This window comes from Aegilops tauschii, chromosome 5, assembly GCF_002575655.3.
Source record: "Aegilops tauschii subsp. strangulata cultivar AL8/78 chromosome 5, Aet v6.0, whole genome shotgun sequence".
NCBI lineage: Eukaryota > Viridiplantae > Streptophyta > Magnoliopsida > Poales > Poaceae > Aegilops > Aegilops tauschii.
Genome location: NC_053039.3, coordinates 498,427,076 through 498,448,137, shown reverse-complemented (window position 1 = coordinate 498,448,137; position 21,062 = coordinate 498,427,076).

Sequence of the window (21,062 nt, the reverse complement as noted above, 5' to 3'; positions counted from 1 at the left end):
TTGTGCATATTCGGTTTCCCTTATTAGTCCAGGTTATGGTAATGTAATTGATGACTTATGCATGCATGCGCAGCTTCCACTATATTCTCCTAGAGATTAAGCTTGAGTAGGGAGTAGTAACCGTCTTAGACTCGAGACAAAAAGATCCCCAGGACTATGCGAACATGACTCAAATGCTCGAGAAGTAAGTTAAATCGATCATTATCCACCATATCAGCAACTTTGTTCATTTCCTGATATCAAGTAATTGTTTTCTTTGTCTGGCAGGGTTTGGAGAAAATTCACCTCAAAAGCTCCGGGACTGCCGAAGAAGCTGCAATTTAATCACCCGAAAGTAAGTACTATAGTAGCATGTTCCGCGCATCTCCTAGTGATTCAAGCGCTAGTTTCGTCAATACCATTTAGCATGCTTGCTTATCAGTTTGATTGACCTCTATTTCTTGTAAAGTGGTTGTGGCAGTAACCCGATAATAATTACTGTGGATACTACGTTTGCGAGTCCATCCGCTACACGACCTGTGAGCGGGGCTACACTGAAGAACAATATGAAGTGCGTAAGCAATAATATTCACAATTTTATTTTATTACCATCATTTGTGTTGAGTTTCATTTATTCATATATATATGTATTGACCCCCTTCTTCAAATTAGATGTTTCGGAAGCGGGATGAACTCCTAGCACCAGATCGTATGCGAGGAATTCAAGAGGAATTGGCGGCATTCTTCCTTGACCACGTGATCGCTGAAAACGGAGAATACTATGTGGACCCTGTGTACCTACAATTTAATTAGGAGATTGTATTGTAAGAGATAATTATTGTATATATGTAGCCGGTAGTGTCGGATAGATATACGAGAACTTGTTGTTCGACCAATATCTCGGAGAAGGAGAGGTGGTCGATATCACTTCTCTCTGTATGCATATGTTCATGACGATCTTCTGTTTCCTTCATTTGATTACTAGCTAGCGTGTCTACTCCTCTCCATACGTATATAGTACGTAGCGTCGACCAAGCACGGAGATAAGAGAGGACACTTCTGTCTATTAATTAGCTAGCTAACACAATATATGAAACACCTAAATTAACCCCCCAAAACCCCTAAACCACCCCCTTTCAAAAAAACAAAAACCTCAGCTCCTGCCAGCTGCTGACGCGTGGATGCCTATTGGTCCCGGTTGGTGACACCAACCGGGACAAAAGGCCCTGCCTATTGGTCCCGGTTGGTGGCACCAACCGGGACCAAAGCCCCTCCTGTCTGGGCTCCCCGCACCGGCCACGTGGACGGCCTTTAGTCCTGGTTCGTGTAAGAACCGGGACTAAAGGGCTAGGGCATTATTAACGACCCTTTAGTCCCGGTTCCAGAACCGGGACTAAAGGCCCTTATGAACCGGGGTAAAAGCCCCTTTTCCTACTAGTGTGACACATATCTAGCTATATTAAGGGATAGGTATATAGCATTTGTGCGAGGCATACTTAAAGCATCACGAAGATAAACAAAATTGTGTGCATGCAAGTGCCGAAAAAATGAAGCGAGAAACAATGTGTTGGAGAGAGAGAGAGAGAGAGCGAGCGAAATCTCAAAACAAAAGGTGCTCTGTTGGAATCCCATTGTATGTATTCATATGGTTCCGAAACTCGAGTTAACCTTAGGCATATGTGTGAGAGACATTATTATACTTTGAGACATTAGTGGCTGTGGGTGGGCGAAATTAAAGGGGTGGGCGTGTTCGACAGAGAGAGCGTGTGTGTTTCTGTGTGAGAGACTTGTAGGATGGGGTAGAAAGACGAATTCTAACCTTGACGGAGGGAGAGAAATACACGAAGTGCGCGTGTGTGATTCCGATGACCACAGGGAAATGAGATATGTATGTGTGTGAGAGAGATTGCACAATTCATTCACGTAACACTATTTAGCGATCGTGGACGTGCATCGCTTGAACATAAATCAATATCTACTTCGTATTGTGCCCAAAGGTACAATATCGATTCAACGCTATAAAGATTGGACACTCACATATCACATTTTTTCTATTTAAATAAACCTTTTCAGTTGTGCATGCCAAAGTTACAGTGATGTTTCTTCAAACAACCAATGTAGTTATCATGTACATGCACCATTGTTACTCTTGCATTCAAAATCATTAGTCTTGGATGATTTAAGGTTCTATTATGAAGTAATATATGTAATATTCATATATGAATTCAACGGGTACGCAATTTATGAAATGGAGGCTATGTAATCATATGAGGTAACACTTTTAAGTAGGAGACTTCTTTTTGTGCGCCTCTACACTAACAGGTCAATGCATTATGTTTAAAGTAAATAACCAATTGCACTAAATTATCTATTTACACGAGAAATACATAGGCTGAGCGTTTGATCCCTTTTTTGTGAATGCGCCACTACACTCGTACGATTGGCCGCGCCCGTGTGAACGTCCAAGTTATCGGCGCATCATCCCGCGTTATTGTCTTTTTTCTGGGGTGGACACACCAGTTATTAACTGCTGACGCGTGCCCCGTGTACACAGTCTCGCATGACCTTCCCGCTAGCACGGTCCAAAATTAGTTGAAACTGGATACGAACGATCCCGCGGGCGGCAAAATCTCCCGCCTCCTTCTAAAATTTCCGCCACCTTAGTCTTTAGCATGCGAAATTCCCCTTTTGTCCTTGGTGCAGGGAGACCAACAGTTACAATACAGCCCTCATCTACATAATAGGTCGGGGCTACTTTGGTAACTTCCGGTTCCCCCCACTACACGGCACCCCCATTTCCTCTCCCCCTCCTGCAAAAATGACTAACTCCACAGCACCAGAGCATCTCACATCACGCCATCCGTACTTCATCGGCCTTTCTCCCCTCCCCTCTCGAAACCCTAGACTGCTCATCCACTAGCGTACCAGAGCCCATTCACTACCAGCAGCGTTCACCTCGCCGGATCTGCTTCTGCGGCCGCATCTACCCCTCCCACCTCCCCTAGAAACAAGTAGCCTGCTCATCCACCACTATACCACAGCCCATTCAGTGCCGGCCTTGTCCACGGCGCCGGATCTGCTTCGCCGGTACTCTCGTCAACCACAGCGCATCTGCAGCGGCTCATTCGTACTCCCCACCGAAGACGCTTCGTCCACACCCTACCCAGGAGCCGCCCCACCGACGCCCCCGTCGACGGCCTCTGATCCTCTTCGCCGACACCTTCCTCAACCCTACCGGAGCCGCTTCGCCGACAACATCGTCAACCCCACCGGAGTAGCTTCGCCTATACCATTTTCAACCCTACCGGGGCCGCTTTGCCAACTCACAAGTCCACGGCCTCAGATCCGCTTCCTCGCACCCTCATCCAACCTACCGGAGCAGCTTCTAACACCCCATCCACGGCCGCAGATCCGCATCGTCGACACCATCCTTAACCCAACCACCGGAGCAGCTTCACCTACGCCCTCGTCCACGGCCATAGATCCGCTTCGCCCACACCGTAGTCCACCCTACCGGAGCCGCTCCACAAACACCCTACTCGACGGTTCTGGATCTCCTTACCGGACCCCGACAGCCAGCACAACATCATCACCCTTGACGTTTCTAACCTGATTCCCACCGTCTGGCAAGATGCCAAGCACCCGCCACGGCCTAGGTACTTGTCACCTTTAAACCCGTCCAGCATCACCTGCCCGATGTACTTCAAATATACTAACAGGTCGCTTTTACCTGTTATGCAGCTGGCAAATACTACAAGGACGATTTTTCTTCTGGATCTAACAGCTTGGCCAACCAAGATCCTGGACCGAGGCATTGCTATGATCTTGTAAGCGTGTCTCTCTCTTTCTTGTATTGTTCTGTGCCTGCCAGCGTGCTTTGCTAGGATTTTCGACCAGTAATCCCGTTCTGCAGACAATGATTTCTACTACTGGCTGCTAAATTAGATATGTAGATGTCATACATAATACTACCTCGTACCTCCGTTCCTAAATATAAGTCTTTCTAGAGATTCCAATATAGGCTACATACGGAGCAAAATGAGTGAATTTACACTCGAAAATGCATCTATATACATCTGTATGTGGTCCATACTGAATCTCTAAATAGACATATATTTAGGAACAGAGGCAGTACATTACACAAAATCGTAGGTGGCATGTAGGAATTCCAGTACACTACATTAGACTCCCTTAGAGTGCCTGCTAGTCCAGCACACAGAGTCATGGCTAGTTTATGCTACGCACACAATCATTAATTGGTGGTTTAAATATGTGCAAGGGATATGCAATGTATTATCATGTAGAAATGTCTGAAATTAGCCGTGCCAACTTGCAGATTGGGTTACACAATGAAAAAGTACAAGATGTATGTGGCAATTTCATGGAACAAAGCAAAAAAAGGAGAGCCAGCGGTCAGCCTATACAGTGTGCTATGGTACGTCACTCCTCCATTGCAATCATCGTGACATGTTATTTGTATGTCAATTCTATTGGCCAAGTTTCTTAGGGACAGTTATTACGAGTTATCCTAAGAAAATAAGCACCTGTGAATATAAGTTCCATGTAATAAGCCAACCAGTTCTTTTCATTGCGTTTTCAGCTTATCTTTGGTATGATAAGTGAAAAGTCTAGATTGCATTATATTTTTCATTTTGCTGCCCATATGAAAATTAATTTGACTTGCAAACATCACAAATTGAACCCAGTGCAGTAATTAATATGATAGGAAAACAGACCATCACTATTTGCTCAAAATGCAAATAAAAGATACCATCTACTTGGCACAATCTACTTTGGTCAATGTTTTCCATAGATATCCCATTGCCCAATATAAACGAAAAACGCATGACCCACATTTAAATGAAGAACAATTATTTATTGAAATTCGATGGTCCAAGTGGCTTGTTATTATCATATAGCAGCACCACCTGAAAGCATCATATAGCAGCAGCAGCTCATAGCAACTCATCATACAGCAGCAGCAGTAGTGTGCAATTCATCATATACCAGCAACAGCTCATAGCAATTAATCATATAGCAGCAGCAGGAGCAGCTCATAGCAATTCATCATATAGCAGCAGCAGGAGCAGCTCATAGCAATTCATCATATAACAGCAGCAGGAGCAGCTCATAGAAATTCATCATATAGCATCAGCAGGAGCAGCTCATAGCAATTGATCATACAGCAGCAGCAGGAGCAGCTTATAGCAACTCATCATATAGCAGCAGCAGCAGCTCATAGCAATTCATCATATAGCAGCAGCAGCTCATAGCAATTCATCATATAGTAGCAGCAGCTCATAGCAATTCATCATATAGCAGCAGCAGGAGCAGCTCATAGCAATGTATCATATAGCAGCAGCAGAAGCAGCTCATAGCAATTCATCGTATAGTGGATCAGAATGAAAATTTGGCAAAAAATCAGAGGAGATCCTCACCTTGTTGGATGAGCTCATCCTTCAACAACACCTCAAGGCCACGGCCTGGGAGGTGGGGAGGGGGAATAAGGTGCCTTCTCCCGCAGTGTGGCATCAGCTGTAGTTGTGCAGCGCCTGCCGGAGTAGTGCGTTGGACGAACCACAGTGGAGCAGCTGCTAGAGACCATGAGAATGCGGGGCGGCACCAGAGGGAGGAGCAGCCAGGGAGATTTTCCCCTACCCGCCGGCCATGTAGCCTAGCTGGATAGAGCATCATCGAGGACCAGGCCAGATGGGACCAGTGGCGACGGCTTGCTGGAGGAACCCTAGTGCTGCAGACAGGGGATCGAGGTAGAGGGAAAGGGGAGAGGAGATGCAAGCGGGCAGGGCAATGAACGCTTGCGTGTTTGTTTTTACTTGAGGGTGAGGTATGACGCGGGCGTCACCAGTTGCATTTTGAGTGTAATATAGGCAGACAACAGAGTCATTTCACTATTCCCCTTCCCTTCAATTTTTAGTGAGGTTCTACCCGAAACACCCCCCTCCAAAGCGAAATTAGTTAAGCCCAAGCCCATAACTCAAAAATGACTTCTTTACATATTTTATGGCTTATTTTGACAATAAGCCTGAAAAGGCGGAATAGAACTGGCCCTTAACCTGCAATTCAATTGTGCGTGCAATGATGAATCACTCCTGCTTGCTATAGTGTACATTTAGGCATCATCATACATGGCATAACCTAATACATGTGCATTCCATTGTAGAATCTGGAATATGCAATGTTTATGTTAGTTCATACGTTGCACATGATGTTTAAATGCCCCTTAAATCTGGTCAGTCAAGTGATGGTCTTTAAGCCTCCTTCTTTGCTTCTTTTCTTAATATGTAAGATTTGCTCACACATATGTTCAATTGCTTGTTTGCATCAGCCAGCCATACTAGGACCGTTTGCTTTGATTACTTGTTGTTCTTGACCTAACACTCTAACAGAGCTTGTCAATGATTTAAACACTAAGGGCTGCTGTAGTGGGGCCTTTTCTAACTCATAGGTGACATAAAGGTTTGGCTGTACACTAAAGTAGGCTCTCCAAGAGTACCTGGAGATCCAGTTCGAAGGTATGCCCAGTTTTTACATAGTGCACACATAGTAAATGCTCATTTCATTGTGTGCAAGTGCAAGAGATGCGGCATGTTTCATTATGTGGTGTTGTTTTGTTATAATCTCATCCTTTTGTGTTCACAGACTGGAAAGTATGCATATTTATCTTCCAAGGAGACGAGTAACTAGTTTGTGTCACCTTGCAGAGGGGGTGCAATGAAGATAAGATTGAGGATTTCCAAGTACAAGATGTTAGGAAGGAGCCTTGCAAGAGAAGTAGGAGCTGCGCTGAGCCTCTTCAACCTGTTAAGGTAAGTCACTGTATCCAACTCAACAGTTCAATTCCTTGTTTGTTTCAAACATAGTTAATTTTCTCTATTCAATTGCTTTATTTGTCCTCAGTTAATGAGATGCCCAAAGAATGTTGCCTGGTGTTGGGTACTTGTATAACTATTAGTTGACATAATTAAAGGCCTTACCATTTAATTACTCTGCCGAAGTGTGCCTGAAGCTTTGAAGTATATTAACCAACTATTATTGAATGAGGCTCACAATCTAGTTTATACTAGGCTAATGATTGCATAGTTTTGCTTGTTGTAGTATGTTTGTATGAAATCCTCTGCGGTTCATTATGCTCCCTAAGACTTTAATTGAGCTACAGAATGGCCAACTGCTTGCTTACTTCTATGCAACGTGCTGTCTAAATTTGTAACTTGTCTGTGTTTTGGATTGGGCCCCAACATCATGCTCCTTTGGTGAGCTAAGAAAGATTTCTGTATGCAGGCTGCACAGACTACCTTTTTTATAATTTTTAAAATATCACCTGCTTATGCTTCATGACGTGTAACATTATTGTTAGTCCTGTTTTGCCATGTACAAATAGTCTGTCTTGCTTGCTTCACTGTTGTAACTATATTTTTGCCCTAGTCATGTGTACTTACAGAAACATTTCAGGATGAAGTGACATCAACACAAAGATTTGCGAGCAGTGCGGCATGGCCGTTACCGAATGATTATGGATTGGAATTGGAATGTGCTGATGTTCTCGAGCATCAACTAGAGGTGGCAAGACAACGTGTACATGATTCTGAACGTACAATCAACAAGTTGAGACTGGACATGCAGGTATTCGACGCAGGAGTCAAAAAAATGAAACAAGACACTGAGGTAACAACGAAGGAATTGGAGATTTTGCAGACTGAAATTTCTGCTATCTAAATCCGGCCAATCCTATTTTCTAAAGAGATTATAGTTCAAATGGTAAGTTATGTTGATGCGTGTCCATGATGTATGAGCTGTATTTGCCCAGCTTATGTAATTTGCTGTTTGTGTATGCTTTATTATCACTGGTGCCGAACCATAATGCCCAGTGGGTATAATCGGCTGTAATTTCTTTATTGTATAGTGTAGGATTATTCTACGTTTCTATGTCTTAGTCTCTTTATTGTATAGTGTATGTTTTTTAGAGGTGATAGTATAGAGTAGGATAATTCTTTGAATATGCTATATCGTTCAAACGGGGGCCAACTCGCCCAAACGTTGTAGTGACCATGGCCCTCCACAGGCCGTACGTTCCATGGGCCATCTACGGGGCGGACGATCCCTGGCCTTCTGTGGCCGTCGGATACGTGGGCCTTCTGTGGGCTGTCGGATCCGTGGGCCTTCTATCGGCTGTCGGATCCATGGGCCTTCCATGGGCCAGCGGATCCATGGGCCTTCTATGGGCCGTCGGGTCAATGGGCCTTCTGTGGGCCGTCTCATCTATGGGCCTTGTACGGGCCGTATAAGGGGCCGTAAACGGGCTAGAGTGGAAATCGTACGTTTTATGGGCTGACCATAACGGGCCGTTAAACGGCCGTATTTGATGATTCTATGAAAATGGCCCAACAGATTAATGGGCCACAAACGGGCCGACTGTATCCACGGGCTGAATTTGGCCCACAAGCAGAAAAGGCCTGTAAAGGGTCGTAAGTAAACGAATGCTGGAAATGAGCCCAAGAATAAATGGGCCCTGAGAAGGCCGAAAGATAACATGGGCTGGAAACGGCCCAACGGTATAATGGGCCGTTAATGGGTATAAAGTGATACACTGTTCATCACGGGCCAGTTTTACCACGGGCCGTTAACGGGTCGAGGGTTACTAAGGGCCTCAGATGGGCCAAAAGACGTCATGGGCCATACATGGGCCGGAAGTTAAAACGGGCTCGAATTATAATGGACGGCCCAGATGACGCTACTGCGCCTAATTCGGATAGGCCGTAAACGGTCCCTGGGTTAGCGGGCTGTAAATGGGCTATATGCGAACAGGCCGTTAACAGGCTTGCCGTGGGCCGGCCCGCCACCTTTTGACCAAGTCAAATGGGCCGGCCTTTTCACAGGAATGGGCCTCTGTTGGGCCGTGCCACGTGTCGATGTATCATAGCGCTTTAGGTCCAATGAGTGGATGACATCTGTCCCAACGGTGAGCCGACACGTGTTTCCTCCAGCCAATGATGATTTTACACGTGGAAAATCCCCATTGGTCGGGGCTGTTAACGGGTTATCGGATCCAAAACCGGACCCGATAGCTTAACGGCGTTCCGTTACGATGGATGCCTCGTGTCGGTCACCCTTGACGAAAGCACCTCTGTGACGCGCGATTTATCAGCATGGAAGTGGACACTTCCGTGATGATAATTTTGGTAATGTCATGGAACACTTGTACGACAGCACAGGTATGACTATCTTGATTCTGTCATAAATTTGTCATGGATGTACATGCATGACAAAAAACGCGACCTACTGTGACAAACACGTATCATCACGGAAGTGTATTTTTTAGTGATATTTGCTAGATTGAGACCGTGTGGCTTTTGATGTATGATATTTCTTGTTACACTAGTGCAGAACTGAGCTTTAGCGCCGGTTCGTAAGGGCCTTTAGTGCCGGTTCTGCAACCGGCACTGAAGAGTGGAGACTAAAGGCCCCCCCTTTAGTACCGGTTCAGCATGAACAGGCGCTAACGTGCCACCACGTGGCACGAGCCAGGCCCGGGTGCATGTAGGACATTAGTACCGGTTGGTAACACCAACCGGTACTAAATGTTTGGGTGTGTTTTGGTTTTAATTTTTATTTTTACTTTAGTTTTGTGTTTTCAATTTAATTTAGTGATTGTTTTACATTATAATGAGTTGTTAAATCATTAGGTGAAAGTACCACAGATTAGTTTCGACTGGATGCATGTGGATCCTAGCTAAGTGATCAAGTATATGCCATATCCATATTACTTGATCACTTAGTGATCTAAGTAATATGGATATGGCATATACTTGATCACTTAGCTAGGATCCATCCAGTTGAAACTAATATGCGGTTTCTTTCATAAATGATATAATAACTCATCATCATCATCATCATCATCATCATATTAATATAGAAACTCTTGCATCATATCATCACCAACAACAGTATATACTAGCTAGCAAAGATATCATCGAGTTCAACATGGTCATGATATTATAAGCGTTCATAACACCACAAAAGCAAATCACTCTTTGAGATTTAGTTCAGGACGGAGGACACGGACACGCATGAGAGGACAACAAGTACTAAGAGCACGATAACTAGCTAAATCACTCCTGCTGCTCTCTCTCAGGTAAAATAGCATAGAACATGTATAGCTCTCCTGATTTATCATATTGGAGCATGCAGATGAACCTGTCTCCTAATCGTGGGCTGCGCTTCTGATTGCTGCCCCCTAGTACTTCTCTGCGATCGTTAACAATTTTGCTCCAATCTTTCACTATTAAGCATTCATCGCTTTCAGAAATCCTGAATGCACTCATGTGCACTGTAGGATATCTTGGCCGTAAGCTAACAATTGACATCCGACCTTTAGTCTCGATCCACTGAGGCACAACTGTCATCGGGAGTCCCTGTTGAAGAACATCGTATAGTAATTAATATACTTAGCAATGAAAGTTTAGCTTGAAAAATAATGTATGCAAAAGATGCACTGAGGACTAATAGTAAAAATCTTACCATCTTTCCTAAATACATGTGACCGTAGTTCAATACGATCACTATTGGTCGCACGTTTTGAGTACTAAGATTTTCAAATTCTGGAAAATGATTTCTCTTAACAGCATCAAGATCCTCAAGCCATGAAACATAATGAATTATCTCCTCGCAGTTTAGTTCAGCTCCGGGACAGTAGTAGGTCCTGTCTACCAAGCGTCGGACATGTTTGCTTGAATGGAAATAAGCTGTCAATAGAAATTAGTTGTCAACTATTTTTGAATAAACAATATCAAAGACATAAATATGGTTGAGAAACTCACATAATGGTAGAACTGGAGGCGTCTTCACATCGACCCAGATGTCTCTATTACCTTCAATATCATCTTCCGGACGAATATCAAAGGTGATAACCATATCAGGCTCAAATGCATAAGCCTTGCATAGTGCTTGCCAAGTTTTGCATTCAAAATAGGTGTACGTGTCTGCATTGTATAATTTGACGTTGAAAGTATAACCATGATCGGTCTTCAGGTAAACTCTCTTTACCTCCATAGTTTCCATAGCACTGAAACCTATCGTATCCAAGACAAAAATTCTTGCATGGCAGGGGATGCGCTAGTAGAATAGTGAAAATTTAAAATTATAAGTTGAAGCAAATGAAGCATATATAAGTCATGCTTAATTACGAAAAAAGACTTGTCGTTATGACTTACTGTATCCACTTCGAAGGTCTCATCCAGCTTGATGCTGAAGCGCCTATCATCAACACGGAAATTTCTATCGCACAGGCCGCGCTGGTCTTCACAGAATTCGCACTTAATGAAATCTTTTTCGTCGTCAGACGACATTTCCTATGTTCATATAGGTGAAACATTAAACACTTACTAGTTCTATTAATTCAACTAATTCAACTACTTCTATTAGTTCAACTAGTTCTATTAATTCAACTAATTCAACTAAGCATTTAATAAAAATAAACTTGTTCTATTAATTTTCTTACTAAAATAAAGTAGCTAGTTCTATATAGTAATATTTTAATTAGATCATCAAATCTCAGATATCTAAATTTTCTTACTAAAAATAAACTAGTTCTATTAATTCAACTAATTCAACTAAGAATTTACTAAAAATAAACTAGTTCTATTAATTTTCTTACTAAAATATATAAAGTAGCTATATATATAGTAATATTTTAATTAGATCATCAAATCTCATATACCTAAATTTTCTTACTAAAAATAAACTAGTTCTACTAATTCAACTAGTTCAACTAAGCATTTACTAAAAATAAACTAGTTATATTAATCAACTAGTTCAAATAATCTCATATACCTAAATTTTCTTACTAAAAATAAACTTGTTCTATTAATTTTCATACTACAAATAAACTAGTTATATTAATTCAACTAGTTCAAATCTCATATATATATACCTAATTAATATCTAGCTAATTCATCTAAAATTGACATTAATATTTAACATCTTTTCCATATAATTCATCTAACATTAACATTCTAACATTCTTATCTACGTAATTTATCTAACATTAATCTAAACAACAAAAAACAGAAAATAAGTAAAAACAATATGTTTGTGTGTGTGTGTACGAGCGGGGGGCGGCGGTGTATGGGCGGCGGCGCGAGACGGCAATGCGACGGGGACGGCGCGACGACGAGCGGCGGGCCGGGGGCGACGGCGCGATCAAGACGGCGACGTAGTACGGGGCGGCGGCGGCGACGGCGGTGACGGCGACGACGGGCGGCGGGGGCGACGGCGGTGACGGCGACGACGGGCGGCGGGGGCGGCGAGGGCGGCGGGGCCTGCGAGGGCGGCGCGCGATGGGCGACGGCGCGGCGGTGGCGGCGGCGGCGATGTCGCGCGAAGTAGTTGGAGAAGAAGTGGTGGTCGATGAAACTGAATTTTTCGTAAGTGCCATATATATAGGAGGGGCCTTTAGTACCGGTTGGAGCCACCAACCGGTACTAAAGGCCAATTTTCGCCAGGCCAAGGGGCGGGAAACTGCCCCTTTAGTACCGGTTCGTGGCTCCAACCGGTACTAAAGGCCCCTCCTTTAGTACCGGTTGGAGCCACGACCCGGTACTAAAGGGGTGCGCTGGCGCAGGAGCGGTGCGGGCAAGTTTAGTCCCACCTCGCTAGCCGAGGGGCGCCCGCACCAGTTTAAAAGCCCCGGCGCGGCTGTTGTCTCGAACTCCTCTCTATAGCAGGCTTCTGGGCCTAACTTCGGGGCGCTGCCCTGTGAGCCTGCTGGACCTTCTGGGCCTGTATTTGCAAACCCTAGGTCTGGCAGGCCCATTGGGCAGCGCCCCAACAATTTTTTATATAATTTTCTTTTATTTATTTCTGAGTAGTTTTTTTGCTGTATTTAATTTCTTTGTGAATATAAAAAAATTATATAGTTTTTTTCTTTTCTGCATTATTTATTTTCTGTTATTTATTTTTTGAGTAATTTTTTTATATAGTTTTTGTCTTTTCTGTTTTATCTATTTTCTGTTTTGTCTTTTGCACATCCTATGTGGGTGAAATGATGATAACATGCCAAGTTTCGACATTTTCAGAGTTCATTTTGTAGTGATTTTCAATTTCACGGTCATTTAGCTCTCTAAACAAATCGGTAAATGACTAAAAATAGCAAATGATGTCAGAAAGTTTTGAAAATTGATGACGTCGCTTTGAATGGTGTGTACGGAACGCAAAAAAAGTCTGGAGTTATAATAAGTTTACAAAAATGAAGTGCCAGTGTAACAGATGAGTTCTCGTCCGAAACCCAGATACTCCGAAAGAGATTGTCCAGTTTGTACACGAAGTGCGTCCAGTTTTTGCCGTAACCCTCTCTACTCTTTTGCACATGCTATGTGGGTGAAATGATGATACCATGCCAAGTTTCGACATTTTCATAGTTCATTTTGTAGTGATTTTCAATTTCACGGTCATTTAGCTCTCTAAACAAATCGGTAAATGACTAAAAAATAGCAAATGATGTCAGAAAGTTTTGAAAATTGATGACGTCGCTTTGAATGGTGTGTACGGAACGCAAAAAAGTCTGGAGTTGTAATAAGTTTAAAAAAATGAAGTGCCCATGTAACAGATGAGTTCTCGTCAGAAACCCTGATACTTCGAAAGAGATTGTCCAGTTTGTACACGAAGTGCGTCCAGTTTTTGCCGTAACACAAGAAGTCCGGTGTTGTAATAAGTTACTAAAGATAAAAAAAAGAGGCACAATGCTCGTTAATTAGCTTCAAGCCTTTCGAAATAGTGCAAACTGCACTGCACATAGCTCCGTGCAGTCTACACTTTTCCTCAAGGCTTAAAGCTAAGCAACGTGCAGATGAGCATTGCGCCTCTCCTTCATCGTGTCTGCACTCAGGGCTTATAAACCGCTCCTAGTGCCTCTCTCTTCGCGAGGTGGGACTAAAAAACAGCTTACTAAGAAACTATAGTACAGGTTCGTGGCACGAACCGGTACTAAAGGTGCCCGTGGGGCCCCAGCCTGACCACAGCCTGACGCAGCCTCATTAGTACCGGTTCGTGACACGAACCGGTACTAAAGGTTGCTCACGAACCGGTACTAATGATCTCCGCCCGCCTAGCCATTGAAACCGGCACTAATGGACACATTAGTGCCGGCTCAAAATCAAACCGGCACTAATGTGCTTCACATTTGACCCTTTTTCTACTAGTGTTAGGCTTTGTTGACCTGGACTGTTTATGAGCCTTTTTATCTGAAAATGTAGTTTTCTTCATTGGAACTTGATAGAAATGGATGTATATTTGCTGCATTGGCACTGTGTGGCCATAGGTCAACAAGGGATCTGCGTAAACTGCCCCGTGGAGCCGACCTTTTGATAAAGCATGACACACATAATGTGTTCTGTTTTCCCTTTCTTCCTATGTTATTTCCACATCTTTGTTCTTTCCATTTTTCCTGTTGTTCACCGTATAGGTCATTGCTTAGGCCTTTGAGTTTGGTGACTCACATCTTTCCATACGCGGTGATCAGAGTGAAAATTGTAATTAGCATCTTTCTATAGCATTGTACACAATCATGTTCAGATATTGTCTTATGGAAATTCATATTTCTTTATTTTCATCAGTGCCTTGGTTACTGCCTTGAGAGACTTTCCTTGATATCCCTCAAAGTTGGTTAATAATTCGTTGCCTATATACGTTCCTTGTATTCATTCTTGTCACTATTGGACTTTTGACATGGTAGTTTCTTGTCTTTATCTATGCTCAAGGACAAGGTTTATGCCAAGGGTTCTGTAGCTATTGACAATATTAGTGGTGCAGATTTTTTCTTGCTTTTGTATCTGTGCATAAACAAGCTTGTTCTAACTTTTACATAGTTGAACTGACAAATTTGTTTTAGATTTGTTCCAAATTGATTAAAATATTAATAAATAAAATTTGGTGGTTCATCAAAATAAGCCAATTCAAAATGAACTCTTCAAAGCTAACAGTTTGTGCAAATTTAACATATATGTTTCATGTCTCCAGATGTCAATTATCAAATAGACGGGCGCAGCAACGCGCGCCTTCAATGATCTAGTGAATATAATTAGCCAAATATTTGGCATTTCATCTTATTACACCAGTCATGCTGAAGGAGGGAACATCAATTAAATTAGGCATAAGCAATCCATCAAATGAAAAGAGATGTATTTAGAAATAAGAATAACAAACTTTCTCAGATACTATGTACCTTATCCTGCCATTAAGAATCTGTTCAAGAAGGTCAAGCATTCACTTTTATGTTGCAGTTGCTGACAACGGACAACTGTGAATGGAAATAAAATTCTTAGCAATGCATATATGAAACTAAGTAACATGACTTAGAAAATATAATGTAAAAGATCATAATAAACTACTGCTAAGTATGTTCAATAGTAATACAACCTCAGTTTGTACCCCCAAAATTTCTATCACCAAAACATCTTAGAAGGTTCAGTACCAGTGATGTGCCCACCATTAAACCGAATGCCAATTTTCAGTTAAAAAGGAAGCGCAAGACCATATTCTTCTGCCCCCAAGGGTATATGACCGAGTGGGGCCAACTAAAGACAGACCCCAGGATTCCATTTTTTTAATGTATGTTGTTGCATAATGAATGAGGGGCTTGTATGCTTAGATTACTATTTGGTTTTTGATGTGATGAAAATTAGAGGGAAAAATGCTGGACGGACTAATTTGACCAATCGTGTGAGTAGAAGTATTAGAGTTTTGGCCATCTCGTCCATTAAATTTGGATGAAGGGAATACATGTTAATATGATGAACATATACGCATATTGTATATGGGTTATATACATATAAAATCAGTGCAGCAGGCCTTTTTTCTGAAACTAAACATCTTGGTGAAGAGAAGTATATCGCCGAGATCCAGTGTGAAAATATTGGTTTTAGTCCCTGGTCCATTGTTCCAGTGTGAAATATTGGTTTTAGTCCCTGGTCCATTGTTCCAGTGTGAAAATATTGGTTTTAGTCCCTGGTCAAGTTGACCGATGCATATTATGTTTGGTTGTACCACGAAAAATAATTTGGTTGCTTGAAGATATTCAACTGAGGTAGATGATGTAATTTTGGCGGACATGAAGTTCTATGATCATCAATACAGCAGAATATGCAAAAGATCGGGTAAAGCAAGTCCAGCATAATATCTAGTTTGTTTATTTGCTTGAGGAACACTTATTTGCTTGGGGAATAATGAAGTGTGCTTGCACCATTAGACATGAGATGAACTTGAACAAACAATCTGCATTCATATATGCATTGTACCATAAATCAGTGCTGCTCTGACTTGCCTCTGAACCAGTGCTGCTCTGTACCGGAAATTGGGAATTTACTCATCAGGTCACTGCATCTACTTTGTCGCGGTTAAACTACCAAACCCAAAGAAATACCTGCAATTTCTTTAATAGTCGTATCAGATTTTTTGTTCAGAATGTGTTAAGCTATTTCTTTTGCCGAGCTACATTCTTGTGCATTGGATTCTCAAGAGCATCACTTGCGAGACATGTCTTCACATACTACCATTTCAGAACACCACACTCCCTTCACGCACAGGACATACAGGTTCTACACCCACCCCTCACACTCCTAATTTCCAACCGAGTTGGCAGGCTATTGTAAGGCAGGTAAGCAGCCTTCTAGATGGAATGTTGGATTTCACTCTGGCAAGGTAGGTCTTAAACAGATTATCATCTGGCTATCTATTGTTTGAGCTCACCATGCTGCTAACACCATCAGATATTGTTTGAGCTCCCCATGCTGCTAACACCATCAGATATTGTTTGCTCCGGACATCTTCATATGCCAATTTGACGTTTTTTTGGTAGACACAGTACCTCAGAACATCTAAATTGACTCCTTGCACAGGCCTCTGAATTGACACAATCAGAAGGATAAAACAATCGCTAGAGCTCTTATAGGCAGTTACCCATCATTTGACTTAGACTGAAGAAGCTGTCTATCAAAAAAAAATGAAAAAAAGTAAATGTGAAGAAACACATATAGGGTTGCACATAATTTGTACGCGATGATCAAGGCATATAGTTGCAGCAAGTAGCAAATGGCATGAATCTATTCATGATGCACTCACGTATCAAGAGTGTAAATCTTCTTTAGCTAGGTCCAAATGCTCATACATAGAGTACAGGAATGATGTGTGATACGGAGTATGTCATTGTAGGTTTCAGACCTGATGAAAAGTTTATTCCAGTACAGGAAAAAAATTCATGGAACAATTATACAGTACAGGGATGATGTGTAATACAATTCATGAAAAAGTTAATGTTGGATTTGCATTCAGAAAGGTGCAGCAAGCTAGAGAGGAATAAAGAAGATGCAGAATGTCTGAAACTTCTCAAAACCGGAAACAATTATACAAAAGCTACCTGATAGAGCATACACGTCTAGGAATTTGCCTAATTCAGTGTCTCTTATAGCCCACCAACGACCACGACGTAATCATCTCAACCAGAATTCGATCGAATAATACGGAGGCAAATGCAGCAGTTAATATGGCGTAAATGCACACTAACTTGGCAGCAAGAACAGATGGGTCGTAAACGACCTACAAATGACGGTATACAGACAACACGCCTTTACTTTGAATAACCGAGGAGGAGCTGTTTTTGTCCTCCACTCAAGCTACTTACAAAGTATTGAAGCGTAGCGCTGTGAATGGATCACTCGTCCAGCAGCCTTCTGACACATAAAATAGGCAGAGGGAGCATTACCAGGTCCCATAACTCGGGGTCGGGCTTGTCGAGCACGATGACGCCAGGTAATAGAGCGCGGCGGGCCTCTTGCACTGGTTGTGCGCCAGGGGCTTCGTGTTGAACACGCGCGCCGGTACCAGTTCATGAACGTCCGCGCTGGCATCTCCATCTCCCGCGCCAGCACGACGCTCTCGCCACCGTCACCACGAACCCCTACGCCATTGACACCGTCCACTGGTTCACCGCGATGTAGGATATCGACTGCTGCATCACCCCCGTCGAACAGACTCCGCAGAGACGCCGGGCGCGAACGCACGTTGGGGACCAGCGGCCGCACTATGTCGAGGTGGTGCAGCAACACCAGCAGCGCCACCTGATGGGCGGCGAGGAGGCCCAGGAGGTCACCGTACATGTCGTAGTGGTGGACCCGGAGTGTCGGCAACGCCCAGCTCCGCCATGCACGATGTAGTAGTAGTAGGGGACGGGAGGTTGTCCGGGAGGAAGACCGTGTCGTCGTCGCCCATGACGAACCAGCGTACACCTGGAGACCGAGGCGGAAGGTCTCGGAGACGATGGTCGATGTGTAGCGGAAACCGGAGGTATCCGAGAAGATCTTGATGGCCGGCAACTCCTCCGGCACGCTCGACTCCCGCACCCATCAGTCCAGCCACACGAACCCGGCGCCACCAAATCTTTAATTATGTACTCCTTCCACTTCTCCAACAGGCACAGGCACGCCAACGCTGCGAAGCCGAATACTGCAGCGTTGTCGTCGTCTTCGACACCGTGGCCGTGGCAGGTGGTGGTGGTGGCGTACTCGCTGTCGACACCACCGTCACTGTGGCCTGTGGTGGTGGCATCCCCACCGTCGACACCACCGTGACCGTGGCGAGCGTCGGCAGCGGCAACGTGACTAATCAGGAGGATAGCGTTGTGGGCTTCTTCTTCTTCTGGGTGGAGGCTGTCGGGCGCTCCCGCGCTGGGCAAGATGCTATGTACGAAGAAGAGCCGTTTTGTAGGCCAGTACGGCGGCGAATAGGTGGCTGAGTTTTTTCGGGAGCGTCTAGAACACACGTGTGAAGCGGTACCGACTTGATGCACACAGCACACACGTGCCAACCCACAAACAAAAGGTGCACTAATGGATGACGTGGAAATATCTCAAGCAGTACAACACACCTGATGTAGATCGACACGTACATAACACCAAGCAACAGCACCCGGAAGCAGCCGGTGTGTAGATCCATCCAAAGGAACAGACAAAATTAAACGGCGTAGTCAAATCGGAATACAGATGCCATGCAGCACATGCCCAACAAACGGACTGTCCTGTTTACTACGCAGAATTGCTAAATCCATCCCAAAGTGTACCCTCCCAGGCCCCCCAGTAATTATTGTGGCAGCACCTCATTGGTCCAATTTTTACTGCAAGAAAAAGTCAAAAAAAATCCTGGCTAGGTTTAGTATATTTATAATTTCTTCCACGATAATTCTAAGCTCATGTTTTGAGATCTTCCCAGAATGCAATTTGGCTGTGAACATGTTATGTATCCACTCAAGCTCATTCAGAGTTTCAAACCACATTGTTATATGCAAGAGACTAAAGCAGGATATTTGTTTATGATGTTGAGAAGGTTGGTGCTTCTAATTTCTTGGTGTTCATTAAGGTAAGGCAGGACATGTGAAAGCCGCGTCCTGCATTTTGTGTCGTTCGATCTGGCAAGGGGATTTCTGCCAAAAGCAGTAGCAGTCCTTAAGAAAGGGAGTGACTAAACATCAGGCGTTTATTTTAATATTTGCTTCAGGTTGTTTTTCTGTTCCAGTCATGGGTTGACAGCTGTCTATACTAAGTACTCAGTCTAACTCAATTTTTAAAAAACGTCTGTTTCTTCTTATGGTTTCAGGTCGAACAATTGTGCGCCAGGCCCTCTGGCCTTCAAATGATTAGCAGGCTGTCCTCTACCTAACGTCCGCCTAACCAACCCGCTAACACACACACAAACACACACAAAGCAAAAACGCTAAAAAAGGAACCAAGCCACCCCACCCCCACTCTGGCGTCTTCCCTAGCTTCCCCCGACCTCCCAATTTGCAGCTGTGGCACTGGTCCATCGAGAACGAAACGTATCAATCCTCTCTCGTGGAAATTGTTTACCATGACGAAGTCCTCCCAGCCAGCGCCACAGATGCGGGTCCTTTTGTGTTCTATTCTACTGAAAGCCGAATTTGCGCCCATCAAGCTCTTCAAAAACCACGCTGCTGCCAACTAACCCGTTGAAGTCGGCCCTTATGTTACATGGGACAAGCTGCAAATTTTTTTTACAAAGACCTATGAGAAAACAAGGCTGAAGAAACACAAAAAATTGATAGTAACAAAATATTGACTATGAGAAAACCTATAACAGTGAAACTATGAGCAAAGATTGAGAACTAAAATTAAGACCTATAAGCAAAACTGTAGACTAAAAGAACTACAACACCCCTTCACTGAAACATTTCTGACCAAACCATTGAATCTCTCTGAAAAATGTTGAAAAAATAACCTAGAGTGCTTACTGAGAGACTGGCGATCTACTGGACCACTGCCCCAGAATGATAACTAAATAATTCGCAGAAAAAAAAAAAGAAAAAGAGAACAAGCATTCTCTGACCAATGAACAATGAAGATGACTAATAGTCAAATAAACATTAAATAGTAACGAAGATCACTGAAAATCTCAAGAATAAAAAAAAGTATGAATACTGATATTGAACTAAAATCTCATGAATCACAAACTGAACAATCATATTAAAACAATACAATACATATCACAATACTGATGATATTAAAGTCTGAATACTTACAAGTTAACTGAGAAAATACTATGTGCCTAAGACGAAGCAAGAAGAGAGTGAAAAATAACAAAAACAAAGCAAATGGGGGCGGACTTACTCAACATAATTTATGCCTTTGGGTACTGACTACAAGATCAAAATAAGAGACTAGGAAAAGAAGCTGTAGACAGACTGAATAACACTGAGAAAACTAAAGAGATACTAGATATGAAGAACTTAAGAAGATTGAAAATTAAGAATCTAAGAGACTGAATAAAAGGATGAGAAAATGAGCAAATAAGAGACACTGATAAAATTGAGAACCAGAGAAGACAGAAAAAATGAACTAGAAACTTGGGGAATTAGAGAAACTAAAAAGACTGAAGGAAATAAGAAACTAAGAGACTGAAAGAGAGACTGAATAAAAGGATGAAAAAAAACAACTACTGGAGATGACTGAAACTTAAGGAAAAAGTGACACATACTAGATTTCTTTTACAGAAAAAGACTGAACATG